This window comes from Paramisgurnus dabryanus, chromosome 8 (assembly GCF_030506205.2).
Source record: "Paramisgurnus dabryanus chromosome 8, PD_genome_1.1, whole genome shotgun sequence".
In the NCBI taxonomy this organism is placed as follows: Eukaryota; Metazoa; Chordata; class Actinopteri; order Cypriniformes; family Cobitidae; genus Paramisgurnus; species Paramisgurnus dabryanus.
In genome coordinates, this window is record NC_133344.1 from 38,270,544 (window position 1) to 38,289,779 (window position 19,236).

Here is a 19,236-nt window from a genome sequence, read left to right on the forward strand (position 1 = left end):
GTATTTGGTTGCTAGGGAAAAAATTGGCATCCCATAATGATTACACTCTGAGTCACAAGTCAAAAGGTCCAACCCCCGTGTCTCTACGATGTTCTGGTGCGGAGATATAAGGCTTTGTTTACTCTGTTGCTAGGGTACTGTATTTGGTTGCTAGGGAAAAAATTGGCATCCCATAATGATTACACTCTGAGTCATGAGTAAAACGGTCCAACCCCCGTGTCTCTACGACATTGTAAAGCGAAGATATCCCATCTGGAACTTTTTTATTCCCTTATATGGGCATGTTTCCTGCCCCATTATAAGTCAATGGGCATTTTCGGGTGCCTCTTACACCCCAGGGGTACAGCTTACACCCCTATGTGATGTATGTTCTTACAGAGTCTATCACCCTCTTCAAATGTTGTAACCTACATGTTTCTACAAAATCCTCAAGCGGAGCTATGACCCGTCAAAGTTCGGCCCAATGTTAAGTCAATGGGATTTTTCGGGTGGTTTTTCGCCCCCCTTTCGAAAATCCTTCACCCGATCGCTTATAAAAGTCATAGCACACCTCTCCTTAATAATCCGGTCGATTTGAGCCCTCTTTCATGGGACTGTGGCAAACCGTGCGGGACGAGTTACGCGCCGAAAAAGTGTGCAGACATAAGAATAATAAGATACTAGATAGGTACATTTCCTGAAGAAAATGTGAAGTGGTGCTTGCCGTGGCAAAATTCTCGGGACAATATATGATTATACTCCAACCCAAAAGTAAAACGTTCCAACCCACTATCCACTAGTGATTACACTCAGAGTCACGAGTTAAACGGTCCAACCCCCGTGTCTCTACGATGTTCTGATGCGGAGATATAAGGCTTTGTTTACACTGTTGCTAGGGTACTGTATTTGGTTGCTAGGGAAAAAATTGGCATCCACTGGTGATTACACTCTAAGTCACAAGTCAAACGGTCCAACCCCCGTGTCTCTACGATGTTCTGATGCGGAGATATAAGGGTTTGTTTACACTGTTGCTAGGGTACTGTATTTGGTTGCTAGGGAAAAAATTGGCATCCACTAGTGATTACATGCCGAGTCACGAGTAAAACGGTCCAACCCCCGTGTCTCTACGATGTTCTGATGCAGAGATATAAGGCTTTGTTTACACTGTTGCTAGGGTACTGTATTTGGTTGCTAGGGAAAAAAATTGGCATCCACTAGTGATTACATGCCGAGTCACGAGTAAAACGGTCCAACCCCCGTGTCTCTACGATGTTCTGATGCTGAGTTATAAGGCTTTGTTTACACTGTTGCTAGGGTACTGTATTTGGTTGCTAGGGAAAAAATTGGCATCCACTAGTGATTACATGCCGATTCACGGGTAAAACGGTCCAACCCCCGTGTCTCTACGATGTTCTGATGCGGAGATATAAGGCTTTGTTTACACTGTTGCTAGGGTACTGTATTTGGTTGCTAGGGAAAAAATTGGCATCCACTAGTGATTACACTCTGATTCACGAGTCAAACGGTCCAACCCCCGTGTCTCTACGATGTTCTGATGCGGAGATATAAGGCTTTGTTTACTCTGTTGCTAGGGTACTGTATTTGGTTGCTAGGGAAAAAAATGGCATCCCATAATGATTACACTCTGAGTCACGAGTCAAACGGTCCAACCCCCGTGTCTCTACAATGTTCTGATGCGGAGATATAAGGCTTTGTTTCCTCTGTTGCTAGGGTACTGTATTTGGTTGCTAGGGAAAAATTGGCATCCCATAATGATTACACTCCGAGTCACTAGTCAAACGGTCCAACCCCCGTGTCTCTACGATGTTCTGATGCGGAGATATAAGGCTTTGTTTACTCTGTTGCTAGGGTACTGTATTTGATTGCTAGGGAAAAAAATGGCATCCCATAATGATTACACTCTGAGTCACAAGTCAAACGGTCCAACCCCCGTGTCTCTACGATGTTCTGATGCGGAGATATAAGGTTTTGTTTACTCTGTTGCTAGGGTACTGTATTTGGTTGCTAGGGAAAAAATTGGCATCCCATAATGATTACACTCCGAGTCACGAGTCAAACGGTCCAACCCCCGTGTCTCTACGATGTTCTGATGCGGAGATATAAGGCTTTGTTTACTCTGTTGCTAGGGTACTGTATTTGGTTGCTAGGGAAAAAATTGGCATCCCATAATGATTACACTCTGAGTCACAAGTCAAACGGTCCAACCCCCGTGTCTCTACGATGTTCTGATGCGGAGATATAAGGTTTTGTTTACTCTGTTGCTAGGGTACTGTATTTGGTTGCTAGGGAAAAAATTGGCATCCCATAATGATTACACTCCGAGTCACGAGTCAAACGGTCCAACCCCCGTGTCTCTACGATGTTCTGGTGCGGAGATATAAGGCTTTGTTTACTCTGTTGCTAGGGTACTGTATTTGGTTGCTAGGGAAAAAAATGGCATCCCATAATGATTACACTCCGAGTCACAAGTCAAAAGGTCCAACCCCCGTGTCTCTACGATGTTCTGATGCGGAGATATAAGGCTTTGTTTACTCTGTTGCTAGGGTACTGTATTTGGTTGCTAGGGAAAAAATTGGCATCCCATAATGATTACACTCTGAGTCACTAGTCAAACGGTCCAACCCCCGTGTCTCTACGATGTTCTGGTGCGGAGATATAAGGCTTTGTTTACTCTGTTGCTAGGGTACTGTATTTGGTTGCTAGGGAAAAAAATGGCATCCCATAATGATTACACTCCGAGTCACAAGTCAAAAGGTCCAACCCCCGTGTCTCTACGATGTTGTGGTGCGGAGACATAAGGCTTTGTTTACTCTGTTGCTAGGGTACTGTATTTGGTTGCTAGGGAAAAAATTGGCATCCCATAATGATTACACTCTGAGTCATGAGTAAAACGGTCCAACCCCCGTGTCTCTACGACATTGTAAAGCGAAGATATCCCATCTGGAACTTTTTTATTCCCTTATATGGGCATGTTTCCTGCCCCATTATAAGTCAATGGGAATTTTCGGGTGCCTCTTACACCCCAGGGGTACAACTTACACCCCAATGTCATGTATGTTCTTACATAGCCTACCACCCTCTTCAAATAATGTAACCCACATGTTTCTATGAAATCCTCACTCGTACCTATGACGCGTCAAAATTTTTCCAATGTTAAGTCTATGGGATTTTGCCCCATTGACTTTTCATTGGGCATTTTTGGGCACCTCTTACACCCCAGGGGTACAACTTACACCCCATTGTGATCCATGTTGTTACAGAGTCTACCACCCTCTTCAAATGTTGTAACCCACATGTTTCTATAAAATCCTTGAGCGGAGCTATGACTCGTCAAAGTTGGGCGCAATGTTAAGTCAATGGGATTTTTCGGGTGGTTTTTCGCCCCCCTTTCGGAAATCCTGCACCCGATCCCTTATAAAAGTCATAGCAGACGTGTCCTCAATAAGCCGGTCATTTTGAGCCCTGTTTTATTGGTCTACGACAAACCGTGTGGGACGAGTTACGCGCCGAAAAAGTGTCCAGATATAAGAATAATAAATAAAGATATAAATAAATAATAAGTATGAGCAATAGTAATAGTGATGCCTTGCATAAATGCAAGCACCACTAATAATAATAATAATAATAAGTATGCAAGATAGTAATAGTGATGCTTTGCATAAATGCAAGCACCACTAATAATAATATCCCTGAGCAATAGTAATAGTGATGCTTTGCATAAATGCAAGCACCACTAATAATAATAAGTATGCAAGATAGTAATAGTGATGCTTTGCATAAATGCAAGCACCACTAATAACTAGATAGAAAAGTTTGAAGACAAACTTTATGTTGGCTTGACAAAGCCTAGCCTGAACGTTTAAAACAGATTGAGAGAAATTTAAAACAAGTTTAGTTTAGTATTATAACTTTCCGTAAACATGATACCAAAAGTTACCATGTTAGCATGTTTAACACTAAGTTAGCATGATGCTAACTTGAATTTGCATGAAGCTAGAATGATGTTAACATGAATTAGCATGAAGCTAGCATGATGCTAACATGAATTAGCATGAAGCTAACATGAATTAGCATGAAGCTAACATGATGCTAACATGAATTAGCATGATGCTAACATGAATTAGCATGATGCTAACATGAATTAGCATGAAGCTAACATGAATTAGCATGAAGCTAACATGAATTAGCATGAAGCTAGCATGATGCTAACTTGAATTAGCATGAAGCTAACATGAATTAGCATGAAGCTAACATGATGCTAACATGAATTAGCATGAAGCTAGCATGATGCTAACATGAATTAGCATGAAGCTAGCATGATGCTAACATGAATTAGCATGAAGCTAGCATGATGCTAACATGAATTAGCATGAAGCTAGCATGATGCTAACATGAATTAGCATGAAGGTAGCATGATGCTTACAAGAATTAGCATGAAGCTAGCATGATGCTAACATGAATTAGCATGAAGCTAGCATGATGTTAACATGAATTAGCATGAAGCTAGCATGATGCTAACATGAATTAGCATGAAGCTAGCATGATGCTAACATGAATTAGCATGAAGCTAGCATGATGCTAACATGAATAAGCATGAAGCTAGCATGATGCTAACATGAATAAGCATGAAGCTAGCATGATGCTAACATGAATTAGCATGAAGCTAGCATGATGCTAACATGAATTAGCATGAAGCTAGCATGACGCTAACATGAATTAGCATGAAGCTAGCATGACGCTAGCATGATTAGCAGGAAGCTAGCATGACGCTAGCATGATTAGCACAAAGCTAACATGAATTAGCATGAAGCTAGCACGACGCTAACATGAATTAGCATGAAGCTAGCACGACGCTAAAATGAATTAGCATGAAGCTAGCACGACGTTACATGAATTAGCATGAAGCTAGCACGACGGTAACATGAATTAGCATGAAGCTAGCACGATGCTAACATGAATTAGCATGAAGCTAGCATGATGCTAACATGAATTAGCATGAAGCTAGCACGATGCTAACATGAATTAGCATGAAGCTAGCACGATGCTAACATGAATTAGCATGAAGCTAGCACGATGCTAACATTAATTAGCATGAAGCTAGCACGAAGCTAACATGAATTAGCATGAAGCTAGCACGATGCTAACATGAATTAGCATGAAGTTAGCACGATGCTAACATGAATTAGCATGAAGCTAACACGATGCTAACATGAATTAGCATGAAGCTAGCACGATGCTAACATGAATTAGCATGAAGCTAGCACGATGCTAACATGAATTAGCATGAAGCTAGCACGATGCTAACATGAATTAGCATGAAGCTAGCACGATGCTAACATGAATTAGCATGAAGCTAGCACGATGCTAACATGAATTAGCATGAAGCTAGCACGATGCTAACATGAATTAGCATGAAGCTAGCACGATGCTAACATGAATTAGCATGAAGCTAGCACGATGCTAACATGAATTAGCATGAAGCTAGCACGATGCTAACATGAATTAGCATGAAGCTAGCACGATGCTAACATGAATTAGCATGAAGCTAGCACGATGCTAACATGAATTAGCATGAAGTTAGCACGATGCTAACATGAATTAGTATGAAGCTAGCATGATGCTAACATGATTAGCATGAAGTTAGCAAGATTTATTATGAAATTAGCATAAAGCTAGCACGAAACTAGCATGAAGCTAGTATGACTTAGCATGGAGCTAGCATAAGGCTAACATGACCAAAAGACCCAACCCCCATGTCTCTATGATGTTCGGATCCAGAGATATAAGGCTTTGTTTATTATGTTGCTAGGGTGCTCATATTTGGTTGCTAGGGGCGTGGCTTAATACCTCAATAAGAATCCTCCGAGACTGATTGGATGCCTGAGTAAAATGAGCCCACCCCCATGTCTCTGTGACACTGTGCTGCAAAGATATCCATCTGGGCATTTTATAATGGCAGTCTATGGGATATGTTGCTAGGGTGCCCAAAAATGGTTGCTAGGGGCGTGGCTTAATAGCTATGGGGCGATCCTGAGAGACTGATTGGATGCCTGACTAAATTGAGCCCACCCCCATGTCTCTACGACACTCTAAAGTGAAGATATTCCATCTGGGACGCTTTTATTCCCTTATATGGGCATGTTCCCTGCCCCATTATAAGTCAATGGGGAAATTTGGGTGCCCCTTACACCCCAGGGGTGAAACTTACACCCCAATGTGATGTATGTTCTTACAGAGCCTGCCAGCCTCTTCAAATGTGGTAACCCACAAGTTTCTACAAATTTCTCGCTTGCAGCTATGACCCGTCAAAGTTTGTCGCAATGTTAAGTCAATGGAAAATTTGGGGTGTTTGAGCGCCCCGTTTAGGAATTTGGTAGGTCCCATCAGTTAGAAAAGTCATAGCAACAATCTACGTACCAGTCTTAAAAGTTTTGTAAAGTTTTGTGGGTGTAGCTTGAAAGCTCTAGGAGGAGTTACTGTGAGAAAAAGTTTGTACCAGAAGAATAATAATAACTAGATAGGTACATTTCCTGAAGAAAATGTGAGTGGTGCTTGCCGTGGCAAATTTCGGGGGACAATATATGATTATACTCCAAGCCAAAAGTAAAACAATTCAACCCACATGTCTCTACGATATTCTGATGCGAAGATATAAGGCTTTGTTTATTCGGTTGCTAGGGTACTGTATTTGGTTGCTAGGGAGAAAATTGGCATCCACTAGTAATTACACTCCGAGTCACGAGTCAAACGGTCAAACCCCCGTGTCTCTACGATGTTCTGATGCGGAGATATAAGGCTTTGTTTACTCTGTTGCTAGGGTACTGTATTTGGTTGCTAGGGAAAAAATTGGCATCCACTAGTGATTACACTCCGAGATACGAGTCAAGCGGTCCAACCCCCGTGTCTCTGCGATGTTCTGATGTGGAGATAAAAGGCTTTGTTTACTCTGTTGCTAGGGTACTGTATTTGGTTGCTAGGGAGAAAATTGGCATCCACTAGTGATTACACTCCGAGTCACGAGTCAAACGGTCCAAACCCCGTGTCTCTACGATGTTCTGATGCGGAGATATAAGGGTTTGTTTACTCTGTTGCTAGGGTACTGTATTTGGTTGCTAGGGAAAAAATGGCATCCACTAGTGATTACCCTCCGAGTCATGAGTCAAACGGTCCAACCCCCGTGTTTCTACGATGTTCTGATGCGGAGATATAAGGCTTTGTTTACTCTGTTGCTAGGGTACTGTATTTGGTTGCTAAGGAAAAAAATGGCATCCACTAGTGATTACACTCTCAGTCATGAGTCAAACGGTCCAACCCCCGTGTCTCTACGATGTTCTGATGCGGAGATATAAGGCTTTGTTTACTCTGTTGCTAGGGTACTGTATTTGGTTGCTAGGGGAAAAAATGGCATCCACTAGTGATTACCCTCTGAGTCACGAGTCAAACGGTCCAACCCCCATGTCTTTACGATGTTCTGATGCGGAGTTATAAGGCTTTGTTTACTCTGTTGCTAGGGTACTGTATTTGGTTGCTAGGGGCGTGGCTTGGGAGTGGCCAATGATGTGCCTAGTGATTACACTCCGAGTCACAAGTAAAACGGTCCAACCCCCGTGTCTCTACGATGTTCTGATGTGGAGATATAAGGCTTTGTTTACTCTGTTGCTAGGGTACTGTATTTGGTTGCTAGGGGCGTGGCTTGGGAGTGGCCAATGATGTGCCTAGTGATTACACTCCAAGTCACAAGTAAAACGGTCCAACCCCCGTGTCTCTACGATGTTCTGATGCGGAGATATAAGGCTTTGTTTACTCTGTTGCTAGGGTACTGTATTTGGTTGCTAGGGGCGTGGCTTGGGAGTGGCCAATTATGTGCCCAGTGATTACACTCCGAGTCACAAGTAAAACGGTCCAACCCCCGTGTCTCTACGATGTTCTGATGCGGAGATATAAGGCTTTGTTTACTCTGTTGCTAGGGTACTGTATTTGGTTGCTAGGGGCGTGGCTTGGGAGTGGCCAATGATGTGCCCAGTGATTACACTCCGAGTCACAAGTAAAACGGTCCAAACCCCGTGTCTCTACGATGTTCTGATGCGGAGATATAAGGCTTTGTTTATTCGGTTGCTAGGGTGCTCAAATTTGGTTGCTAGGGGCGTGGCTTGGGAGTGGCCAATGATGTGCCCAATTGTTACACCCCTAGTCACAAGTAAAACGGTCCAACCCCCGTGTCTCTACGATGTTCTGATGCCGAGATATAACTGTTTGAATTTTATGTTGCTAGGGTGCTCAAAAGTGGTTGCTAGGGGCGTGGCTTAGTAAGTCTGTAAGGATCCTGAGAGACTGATTGGATGCCTGAGTAAAATGAGCCCACCCCCATGTCTCTATGACACTGTGGTGCAAAGATATCCATCCGGGCATTTTATAATGGCAGTCTATGGTATAGGTTGCTAGGGTGCCCAAAATGGTTGCTATGGTAACCTTACACCCCATTGTGGGGGACGTCCTGACAGAGTCTAGCACCCTCTTCAAATTTAGTAACCCACATGTTTCTATGAAATCCTGGCTCGGACCTATGACCCGTCAAAATTTTTGCAATGGTAAGTCTATGGGATTTTGCCCCATTGACTTTTCATTGGGGCACATTTGGGCACCTCTTACACCCCAGGGGTACAACTTACACCCCATTGTGATCCATGTTCTTACAGAGCCTACCACCCTCTTCAAATGTTGTAACCCACATGTTTCTACAAAATCCTCGAGCGGAGCTATGACTCGTCAAAGTTGGGCGCAATGTTAAGTCAATGGGATTTTTTGGGTGGTTTTTCGCCCCCCTTTCGGAAATCCTGCACCCGATCACTTATAAAAGTCATAGCACACCTCTCCTCAATAAGCCGGTCGATTTGAGCCCTAATTTATGGGTCTACGACAAAGCGTGCGGGACGAGTTACGCGCCGAAAAAGTGTCCAGAAAAAGAAGAATAATAATAATAACTAGATAGGTACATTTCCTGAAGAAAATGTGAGTGGTGCTTGCCGTGGCAAATTTCAGGGGACAATTTATGATTATACTCCAAGCCAACAGTAAAACGGTCCAACCCCCGTGTCTCTACGATGTTCTGAAGCAGAGATATAAGGCTTTGTTTACTCTGTTGCTAGGGTACTGTATTTGGTTGCTAGGGGAAAAAATGGCATCCACTAGTGATTACCCTCCGAGTCACGAGTCAAACGGTCCAACCCCCATGTCTTTACGATGTTCTGATGCGGAGTTATAAGGCTTTGTTTACTCTGTTGCTAGGGTACTGTATTTGGTTGCTAGGGGCGTGGCTTTGGAGTGGCCAATGATGTGCCTAGTGATTACACTCCGAGTCACAAGTAAAACGGTCCAACCCCCGTGTCTCTACGATGTTCTGATGTGGAGATATAAGGCTTTGTTTACTCTGTTGCTAGGGTACTGTATTTGGTTGCTAGGGGCGTGGCTTGGGAGTGGCCAATGATGTGCCCAGTGATTACACTCCGAGTCACAAGTAAAACGGTCCAACCCCCGTGTCTCTACGATGTTCTGATGCGGAGATATAAGGCTTTGTTTACTCTGTTGCTAGGGTACTGTATTTGGTTGCTAGGGGCGTGGCTTGGGAGTGGCCAATTATGTGCCCAGTGATTACACTCCGAGTCACAAGTAAAACGGTCCAACCCCCGTGTCTCTACGATGTTCTGATGCGGAGATATAAGGCTTTGTTTACTCTGTTGCTAGGGTACTGTATTTGGTTGCTAGGGGCGTGGCTTGGGAGTGGCCAATGATGTGCCCAGTGATTACACTCCGAGTCACAAGTAAAACGGTCCAAACCCCGTGTCTCTACGATGTTCTGATGCGGAGATATAAGGCTTTGTTTATTCGGTTGCTAGGGTGCTCAAATTTGGTTGCTAGGGGCGTGGCTTGGGAGTGGCCAATGATGTGCCCAATTATTACACCCCTAGTCACAAGTAAAACGGTCCAACCCCCGTGTCTCTACGATGTTCTGATGCCGAGATATAACTGTTTGTATTTTATGTTGCTAGGGTGCTCAAAAGTGGTTGCTAGGGGCGTGGCTTAGTAAGTCTGTAAGGATCCTGAGAGACTGATTGGATGCCTGAGTAAAATGAGCCCACCCCCATGTCTCTATGACACTGTGGTGCAAAGATATCCATCCGGGCATTTTATAATGGCAGTCTATGGTATAGGTTGCTAGGGTGCCCAAAATGGTTGCTATGGTAACCTTACACCCCATTGTGGGGGACGTCCTGACAGAGTCTAGCACCCTCTTCAAATTTAGTAACCCACATGTTTCTATGAAATCCTGGCTTGGACCTATGACCCGTCAAAATTTTTGCAATGGTAAGTCTATGGGATTTTGCCCCATTGACTTTTCATTGGGGCACTTTTGGGCACCTCTTACACCCCAGGGGTACAACTTACACCCCATTGTGATCCATGTTCTTACAGAGCCTACCACCCTCTTCAAATGTTGTAACCCACAAGTTTCTACAAAATCCTCGAGCGGAGCTATGACTCGTCAAAGTTGGGCGCAATGTTAAGTCAATGGGATTTTTTGGGTGGTTTTTTGCCCCCCTTTCGGAAATCCTGCACCCGATCGCTTATAAAAGTCATAGCACACCTCTCCTCAATAAGCCGGTCGATTTGAGCGCTAATTTATGGGTCTACGATAAAGCGTGCGGGACGAGTTACGCGCCGAAAAAGTGTCCAGAAAAAGAATAATAATAATAATAATAATAATAAGTATGCAAGATAGTAATAGTGATGCTTTGCATAAATGCAAGCACCACTAATAACTAGATAGGTACATTTCCTGAAGAAAATGTGAGTGGTGCTTGCCGTGGCAAAATTCTGGGGAACATATATGATTATACTCCAAGCCAAAAGTAAAACAATCCAACTCCCGTGTCTCTACGATGTTCTGATGCGGAGATATAAGGCTTTGTTTACTCTGTTGCTAGGGTACTGTATTTGGTTGCTAGGGAAAAAATTGCCATCCCATAGTGATTACACTCTGAGTCACGAGTCAAACGGTCCAACCCCCGTGTGTCTACGATGATCTAATGCAGAGATATAAGGCTTTGTTTACTCTGTTGCTAGGGTACTGTATTTGGTTGCTAGGGAAAAAATTGGCATCCACTAGTGATTACACTCTGAGTCACGAGTCAAACGGTCCAACCCCCGTGTCTCTACGATGTTCTGATGCTGAGATATAAGGCTTTGTTTACTCTGTTGCTAGGGTACTGTATTTGGTTGCTAGGGAAAAAATTTGCATCCCATAGTGATTACACTCTGAGTCACGAGTCAAACGGTCCAACCCCCGTGTCTCTACGATGTTCTGATGCTGAGATACAAGGCTTTGTTTACTCTGTTGCTAGGGTACTGTATTTGGTTGCTAGGGGCGGGGCTTGGGAGTGGCCAATGATGTGACCAGTTGCTACACTCCGAGTCACAAGTAAAACGGTCCAACCCCCATGTTTCTACGATGTTCTGATGCGAAGATATAAGGCTTTGTTTACTCTGTTGCTAGGGTACTGTATTTGGTTGCTAGGGGCGGGGTTTGGGAGTGGCCAATGATGTGACCAGTTGCTACACTCCGAGTCACAAGTAAAACGGTCCAACCCCCGTGTTTCTACGATGTTCTGATGCGAAGATATAAGGCTTTGTTTACTCTGTTGCTAGGGTACTGTATTTGGTTGCTAGGGGCGGGGTTTGGGAGTGGCCAATGATGTGACCAGTTGCTACACTCCGAGTCACAAGTAAAACGGTCCAACCCCCGTGTTTCTACGATGTTCTGATGCGAAGATATAAGGCTTTGTTTACTCTGTTGCTAGGGTGCTCACATTTGGTTGCTAGGGGCGTGGCTTGGGAGTGGCCAATGATGTGGCCAGTGATTATCCTCCGAGTCACGAGTAAAACGATCCAACCCCCGTTATTCTACGATGTTCTGATGCCTAGATATAACTGTTTGAATTTTATGTTGCTAGGGTGCTTAAAAGTGGTTGCTAGGGGCGTGGCTTAATAGCTCTGGGACTATCCTGATAAATTGATTGGATGTCTGAGTAAAATGAGCCCACCCCCATGTCTCTACGACATTGTAAAGCGAAGATATTCCATCTGGAACTTTTTTATTCCCTTATATGGGCATGTTTCCTGCCCCATTATAAGTCAATGGGAAATTTCGGGTGCCTCTTACACCCCAGGGGTACAACTAACACCCCAATGTGATGTATGTTCTTACAGAGCGTACCACCCTCTTCAAATGTTAGAACCCACATGTTTCTACAAAATCCTTGAGCGGAGCTATGACCCGTCAAAGTTCGGTCCAATGTTAAGTCAATGGGATTTTTGGGGTGGTTTTTCGCCCCCCTTTCGGAAATCCTGCACCCGATCGCTTATAAAAGTCATAGCACACCTCTCCTCAATAAACCGGTCAATTTGAGCCCTCATTCATGTGTCTACGACAAACCGTGCGGGACGAGTTACGCGCCGAAATTTTGTCCAGATATAAAAATAATAATAATAATAATAAGTATGAGCAATAGTAATAGTGATGCCTTGCATAAATGCAAGCACCACTAATAAGTATGCAAGATAGTAATAGTGATGCTTTGCATAAATGCAAGCACCACTAATAAGTATGCAAGATAGTAATAGTGATGCTTTGCATAAATGCAAGCACCACTAATAATAATAATAACTAGATAGTAAAGTTTGAAGACAAACTTTATGTTGGCTTGAGAAAGCGTAGCCTGAACGCTTAAAATGGTTTGACATAAGTTTAGTTTAGTAGGCTATCTGGCTGTTAGTATGTTTAAGTATGAAGGTAGCATGATTTACCATGAAGCTAGCATGATGTTAGCATGATTAGCATGAAGCTAGCATGATGCTAGCATGATTAGCATGAATCTAGCATGATGCTAGCATGATTAGCATGAAGTTAGCATGATTAGCATGAAGCTAGCATGATTAGCATGAAGTTAGCATGATTAGCATGAAGCTAGCATGATGCTAGCATGATTAGCATGAAGCTAGCATGATGCTAGCATGATTAGCATGAAGCTAGCATGATGCTAGCATGATTAGCATGAAGCTAGCATGATGCTAGCATGATTAGCATGAAGCTAGCATGATGCTAGCATGATTAGCATGAAGCTAGCATGATGCTAGCATGATTAGCATGAAGCTAGCATGATGTTAGCATGATTAGCATGAAGCTAGCATGATGCTAGCATGATTAGCATGAAGCTAGCATGAAGCTAGCATGATGCTAGCATGATTAGCATGAAGCTAGCATGATGCTAACATGATTAGCATGAAGCTAACATGATGCTAGCATGATTAGCATGAAGCTAGCATGATGTTAGCATGATTAACATGAAGCTAGCATGATGCTAGCATGATTAGCATGAAGCTAGCATGATGCTAGCATGATTAGCATAAAGCTAGCATGATGCTAGCATGATTAGCATGAAGCTAGCATGATGCTAGCATGATTAGCATGAAGCTAGCATGAAGCTAGCATGATTAGCATGAAGTTAGCATGAAGCTAGCATGATGCTAGCATGATTAGCATGATGCTAGCATGATGCTAGCATGATGCTAGCATGATTAGCATGAAGCTAGCATGATGTTAGCATGACTAGCATGAAGCTAGCATGAAGTTAGCATGATTAGCATGAAGCTAGCATGAAGTTAGCATGATTAGCATGAAGTTAGCATGATTAACATGAAGCTAGCATGAAGCTAGCATGATTAGCAGGAAGGTAGCATGAAGCTAACATGTATTGCGTTGCTAGGGTACTAAGTTTGGTTGCTAGGGAGAAAATTGGCATCCCATAATGATCACCCTTCAAGCCACAAGTAAAACGGTCCGACCCCCGTGTCTCTACAATGTTCTGATGCGGAGATATAAGGCTTTGTTTATTCCGTTACTAGGGTACTAAGTTTGGTTGCTAGGGAGAAAATTGGCATCCCATAATGATCACACTTCAAGCCACAAGTAAAACGGTCCAACCCCAGTGTCTCTACAATTTTCTGATGCAGAGATATGAGGCTTTGTTTATTCCGTTGCTAGGGTACTAAGTTTGGTTGCTAGGGAGAAAATTGGCATCCCATAATGATCACACTTCAAGCCACAAGTAAAACGGTCCAACCCCTGTGTCTCTACGATGTTCAGATCCAGAGATATAAGGCTTTGTTTATTATGTTGCTAGGGTCTTCATATTCTGTTGCTAGGGGCGTGGCTTAATACCTCAATAAGAATCCTAAGAGACTGATTGGATGCCTGAGTAAAATGAGCCCACCCCTATGTCTCTATGACACTCTGGTGCAAAGATATCCATCTGGGCTTTTTATAATGGTAGTCTATGGGAGATGTTGCTAGGGTACCCAAAATTGTTGCTAGGGGCGTGGCTTAATAGCTCTGGGGTGATCCTAAGAGACTGATTGGATGCTTGAGTAAAATGAGCCCACCCCCATGTCTCTAAGACACTCTAAAGTGAAGATATTCCATCTGGGACGCTTTTATTCCCTTTTATGGGCATGTTTCCTGCCCCATTATAAGTCAATGGAAAATTTTGGGGGCCTCTTACACCCCAGGGGTACAGCTTACACCCCATTGTGAGGTATGTTCTTACACAGCCTGTCAGCCTCCTTAAATGTGGTAAGCCACAAGTTTCTACAAGTTTCTCACTCGCAGCTATGACCCGTCAAAGTTTGTCTCAATGTTAAGTCAATGGAAATTTTGGGGTGTTTCAGCGCCCCGTTTAGGAATTCGGAAGGTCCCATCAGTTAGAAAAGATATAGCACACCTCGTCAGATCAGACCGAAAGTCTGTCCAAAGTTTGATGGCTGTAGCTTGAAAGCTCTAGGACGAGTTAGAGTTAGAAATTTTAGTCTCAGAAGAAAAAGAATAATAATAATAACTAGATAGTAAAGTTTGAAGACAAACTTTATGTTGGCTTGAGAAAGCGTAGCCTGAACGTTTAAAACGGTTTGACATAAGTTTAGTTTAGTAGGCTATCTGGCTGTTAGTATATTTAAGTATGAAGGTAGCATGATTTACCATGAAGCTAGCATGATGTTAGCATGATTAGCATGAAGCTAGCATGATGCTAGCATGATTAGAATGAAGCTAGCTTGATGCTAGCATGATTAGCATGAAGCTAGCATGATAAGCATGAAGCTAGCATGATGCTAGCATGATTAGCATGAAGCTAGCATGATGCTAGCATGATTAGCATGAAGCTAGCATGATTAGCATGAAGCTAGTATGATGCTAGCATGATGTTAGCATGATTAGCATGAAGCTAGCATGATGCTAGCATGATTAGCATGAAGCTAGCATGATGCTAGCATGATTAGCATGAAGCTAGCATGATGCTAGCATGATTTGCATGAAGCTAGCATGATGCTAGCATGATTAGCATGAAGCTAGCATGATGCTAGCATGATTAGCATGAAGCTAGCTTGATGCTAGCATGATTAGCATGAAGTTAGCATGATGCTAGCATGATTAGCATGAAGCTAGCATGATGCTAGTATGATTAGCATGAAGCTAGCATGATGCTAGCATGATTAGCATGAAGCTAGCATGATGTTAGCATGATTAGCATGAAGCTAGCATGAAGCTAGCATGATTAGCATGAAATTAGCATGAAGCTAGCATGATGCTAGTATGATTAGCATGAAGCTAGCATGATGCTAGCATGATTAGCATGAAGCTAGCATGATGCTAGCATGATTAGCATGAAGCTAGCATGATGTTAGCATGATTAGCATGAAGCTAGCATGAAGTTAGCATGATTAGCATGAAGCTAGCATGAAGTTAGCATGATTAGCATGAAGCTAGCATGATGTTAGCATGATTAGCATGAAGCTAGCATGAAGCTAGCATGATTAGCAAGAAGCTAGCATGAAGCTAACATTTATTGCGTTGCTAAGGTACTAAGTTTGGTTGCTAGGGAGAAAATTGGCATCCCATAATGATCACCCTTCAAGCCACAAGTTAAACGGTCCAACCCCCGTGTCTCTACAATGTTCTGAAGCGGAGATATAAGGCTTTGTTTATTCCGTTGCTAGGGTACTAAGTTTGGTTGCTAGGGAGAAAATTGGCATCCCATAATGATCACACTTCAAGCCACAAGTAAAACGGTCCAACCCCCGTGTCTCTATGATGTTCTGAAGCGGAGATATAAGGCTTTGTTTATTCCGTTGCTAGGGTACTAAGTTTGGTTGCTAGGGAAAAAATTGGCATCCCATAATGATTACACTTCAAGCCACAAGAAAAACGGTCCAACCCCTGTGTCTCTACGATGTTCAGATCCAGAGATATAAGGCTTTGTTTATTATGTTGCTAGGGTCTTCATATTTTGTTGCTAGGGGCGTGGCTTAATACCTCAATAAGAATCCTAAGAGACTGATTGGATGCCTGAGTAAAATGAGCCCACCCCTATGTCTCTATGACACTCTGGTGCAAAGATATCCATCTGGGCTTTTTATAATGGTAGTCTATGGGAGATGTTGCTAGGGTACCCAAAATTGTTGCTAGGGGCGTGGCTTAATATCTCTGGGGTGATCCTAAGAGACTGATTGGATGCTTGAGTAAAATGAGCCCACCCCCATGTCTCTAAGACACTCTAAAGTGAAGATATTCCATCTGGGACGCTTTTTTTCCCTTTTATGGGCATATTTCCTGCCCCATTATAAGTCAATGGGAAAATTTGGGGGCCTCTTACACCCCAGGGGTACAGCTTACACCCCATTGTGAGGTATGTTCTTACACAGCCTGTCAGCCTCCTTAAATGTGGTAAGCCACAAGTTTCTACAAGTTTCTCACTCGCAGCTTTGACCCGTCAAAGTTTGTCTCAATGTTAAGTCAATGGAAATTTTGGGGTGTTTCAGCGCCCCGTTTAGGAATTCGGAAGGTCCCATCAGTTAGAAAAGATATAGCACACCTCGTCAGATCAGACCGAAAGTCTGTCCAAAGTTTGATGGCTGTAGCTTGAAAGCTCTAGGACATGTTAGAGTTAGAAATTTTAGTCTCAGAAGAAAAAGAATAATAATAATAATAATAATAATAATAATAATAATAATAATAAGTTTAAGTGCAACAACAGTATGTTGGCTTTCTCAAGCCAACATAATAATAATAAGTTTAAGTGCAACAACAGTATGTTGGCTTTCTCAAGCCAACATAATAATAATAAGCTTAGATCGAAGAACAGTATGTTGGCTTTGTCAAGCCAACTTAATAATAACTAGATAGGTACATTTCCTGAAGAAAATGTGAAGTGGTGCTTGCCGTGGCAAATTTCGGGGGACAATATATGATTATACTCCAAGCCAAAAGTAAAACAATTCAACCCACATGTCTCTACGATATTCTGATGCAAAGATATAAGGCTTTGTTTATTCGGTTGCTAGGGTACTGTATTTGGTTGCTAGGGAGAAAATTGGCATCCACTAGTGATTACACTCTGAGTCACGAGTCAAACGGTCAAACCCCCGTGTCTCTACGATGTTCTGATGCGGAGATATAAGGCTTTGTTTACTCTGTTGCTAGGGTACTGTATTTGGTTGCTAGGGAAAAAATTGGCATCCACTAGTGATTACACTCCGAGATACGAGTCAAACGGTCCAACCCCCGTGTCTCTGCGATGTTCTGATGTGGAGATAAAAGGCTTTGTTTACTCTGTTGCTAGGGTAATGTATTTGGTTGCTAGGGAGAAAATTGGCATCCACTAGTGATTACACTCCGAGTCACGAGTCAAACGGTCCAAACCCCGTGTCTCTACAATGTTCTGATGCGGAGATATAAGGGTTTGTTTACTCTGTTGCTAGGGTACTGTATTTGGTTGCTAGGGAAAAAATGGCATCCACTAGTGATTACCCTCCGAGTCATGAGTCAAACGGTCCAACCCCCGTGTCTCTACGTTGTTCTGATGCGGAGATATAAGGCTTTGTTTACTCTGTTGCTAGGGTACTGTATTTGGTTGCTAAGGAAAAAAATGGCATCCACTAGTGATTACCCTCCGAGTCACGAGTCAAACGATCCAACCCCCGTGTCTCTACGATGTTCTGATGCGGAGATATAAGGCTTTGTTTACTCTGTTGCTAGGGTACTGTATTTGGTTGCTAGGGAAAAAAATGGCATCCACTAGTGATTACCCTCCGAGTCACGAGTCAAACGGTCCAAACCCCGTGTCTCTACGATGTTCTGATGCGGAGATATAAGGCTTTGTTTACTCTGTTGCTAGGGTACTGTATTTGGTTGCTAGGGAAAAAAATGGCATCCGCTAGTGATTACCCTCCGAGTCACGAGTCAAACGGTCCAACCCCCGTGTCTCTACGATGTTCTGATGCGGAGATATAAGGCTTTGTTTACTCTGTTGCTAGGGTACTGTATTTGGTTGCTAGGGAAAAAAATTGCATCCACTAGTGATTACCCTCCAAGTCATGAGTCAAACGGTCCAACCCCCGTGTCTCTACGATGTTCTGATGCGGAGATATAAGGCTTTGTTTACTCTGTTGCTAGGGTACTGTATTTGGTTGCTAGGGAAAAAAATTGCATCCACTAGTGATTACCCTCCGAGTCACGAGTCAAACGGTCCAAACCCCATGTCTCTACGATGTTCTGATGCGGAGATATAAGGCTTTGTTTACTCTGTTGCTAGGGTACTGTATTTGGTTGCTAGGGAAAAAATGGCATCCACTAGTGATTACCCTCCGAGTCATGAGTCAAACGGTCCAACCCCCGTGTCTCTACGATGTTCTGATGCGGAGATATAAGGGTTTGTTTACTCTGTTGCTAGGGTACTGTATTTGGTTGCTAGGGAAAAAATGGCATCCACTAGTGATTACCCTCCGAGTCATGAGTCAAACGGTCCAACCCCCGTGTCTCTACGTTGTTCTGATGCGGAGATATAAGGCTTTGTTTACTCTGTTGCTAGGGTACTGTATTTGGTTGCTTAGGAAAAAAATGGCATCCACTAGTGATTACCCTCCGAGTCACGAGTCAAACGATCCAACCCCCGTGTCTCTACGATGTTCTGATGCGGAGATATAAGGCTTTGTTTACTCTGTTGCTAGGGTACTGTATTTGGTTGCTAGGGAAAAAAATGGCATCCACTAGTGATTACCCTCCGAGTCACGAGTCAAACGGTCCAAACCCCGTGTCTCTACGATGTTCTGATGCGGAGATATAAGGCTTTG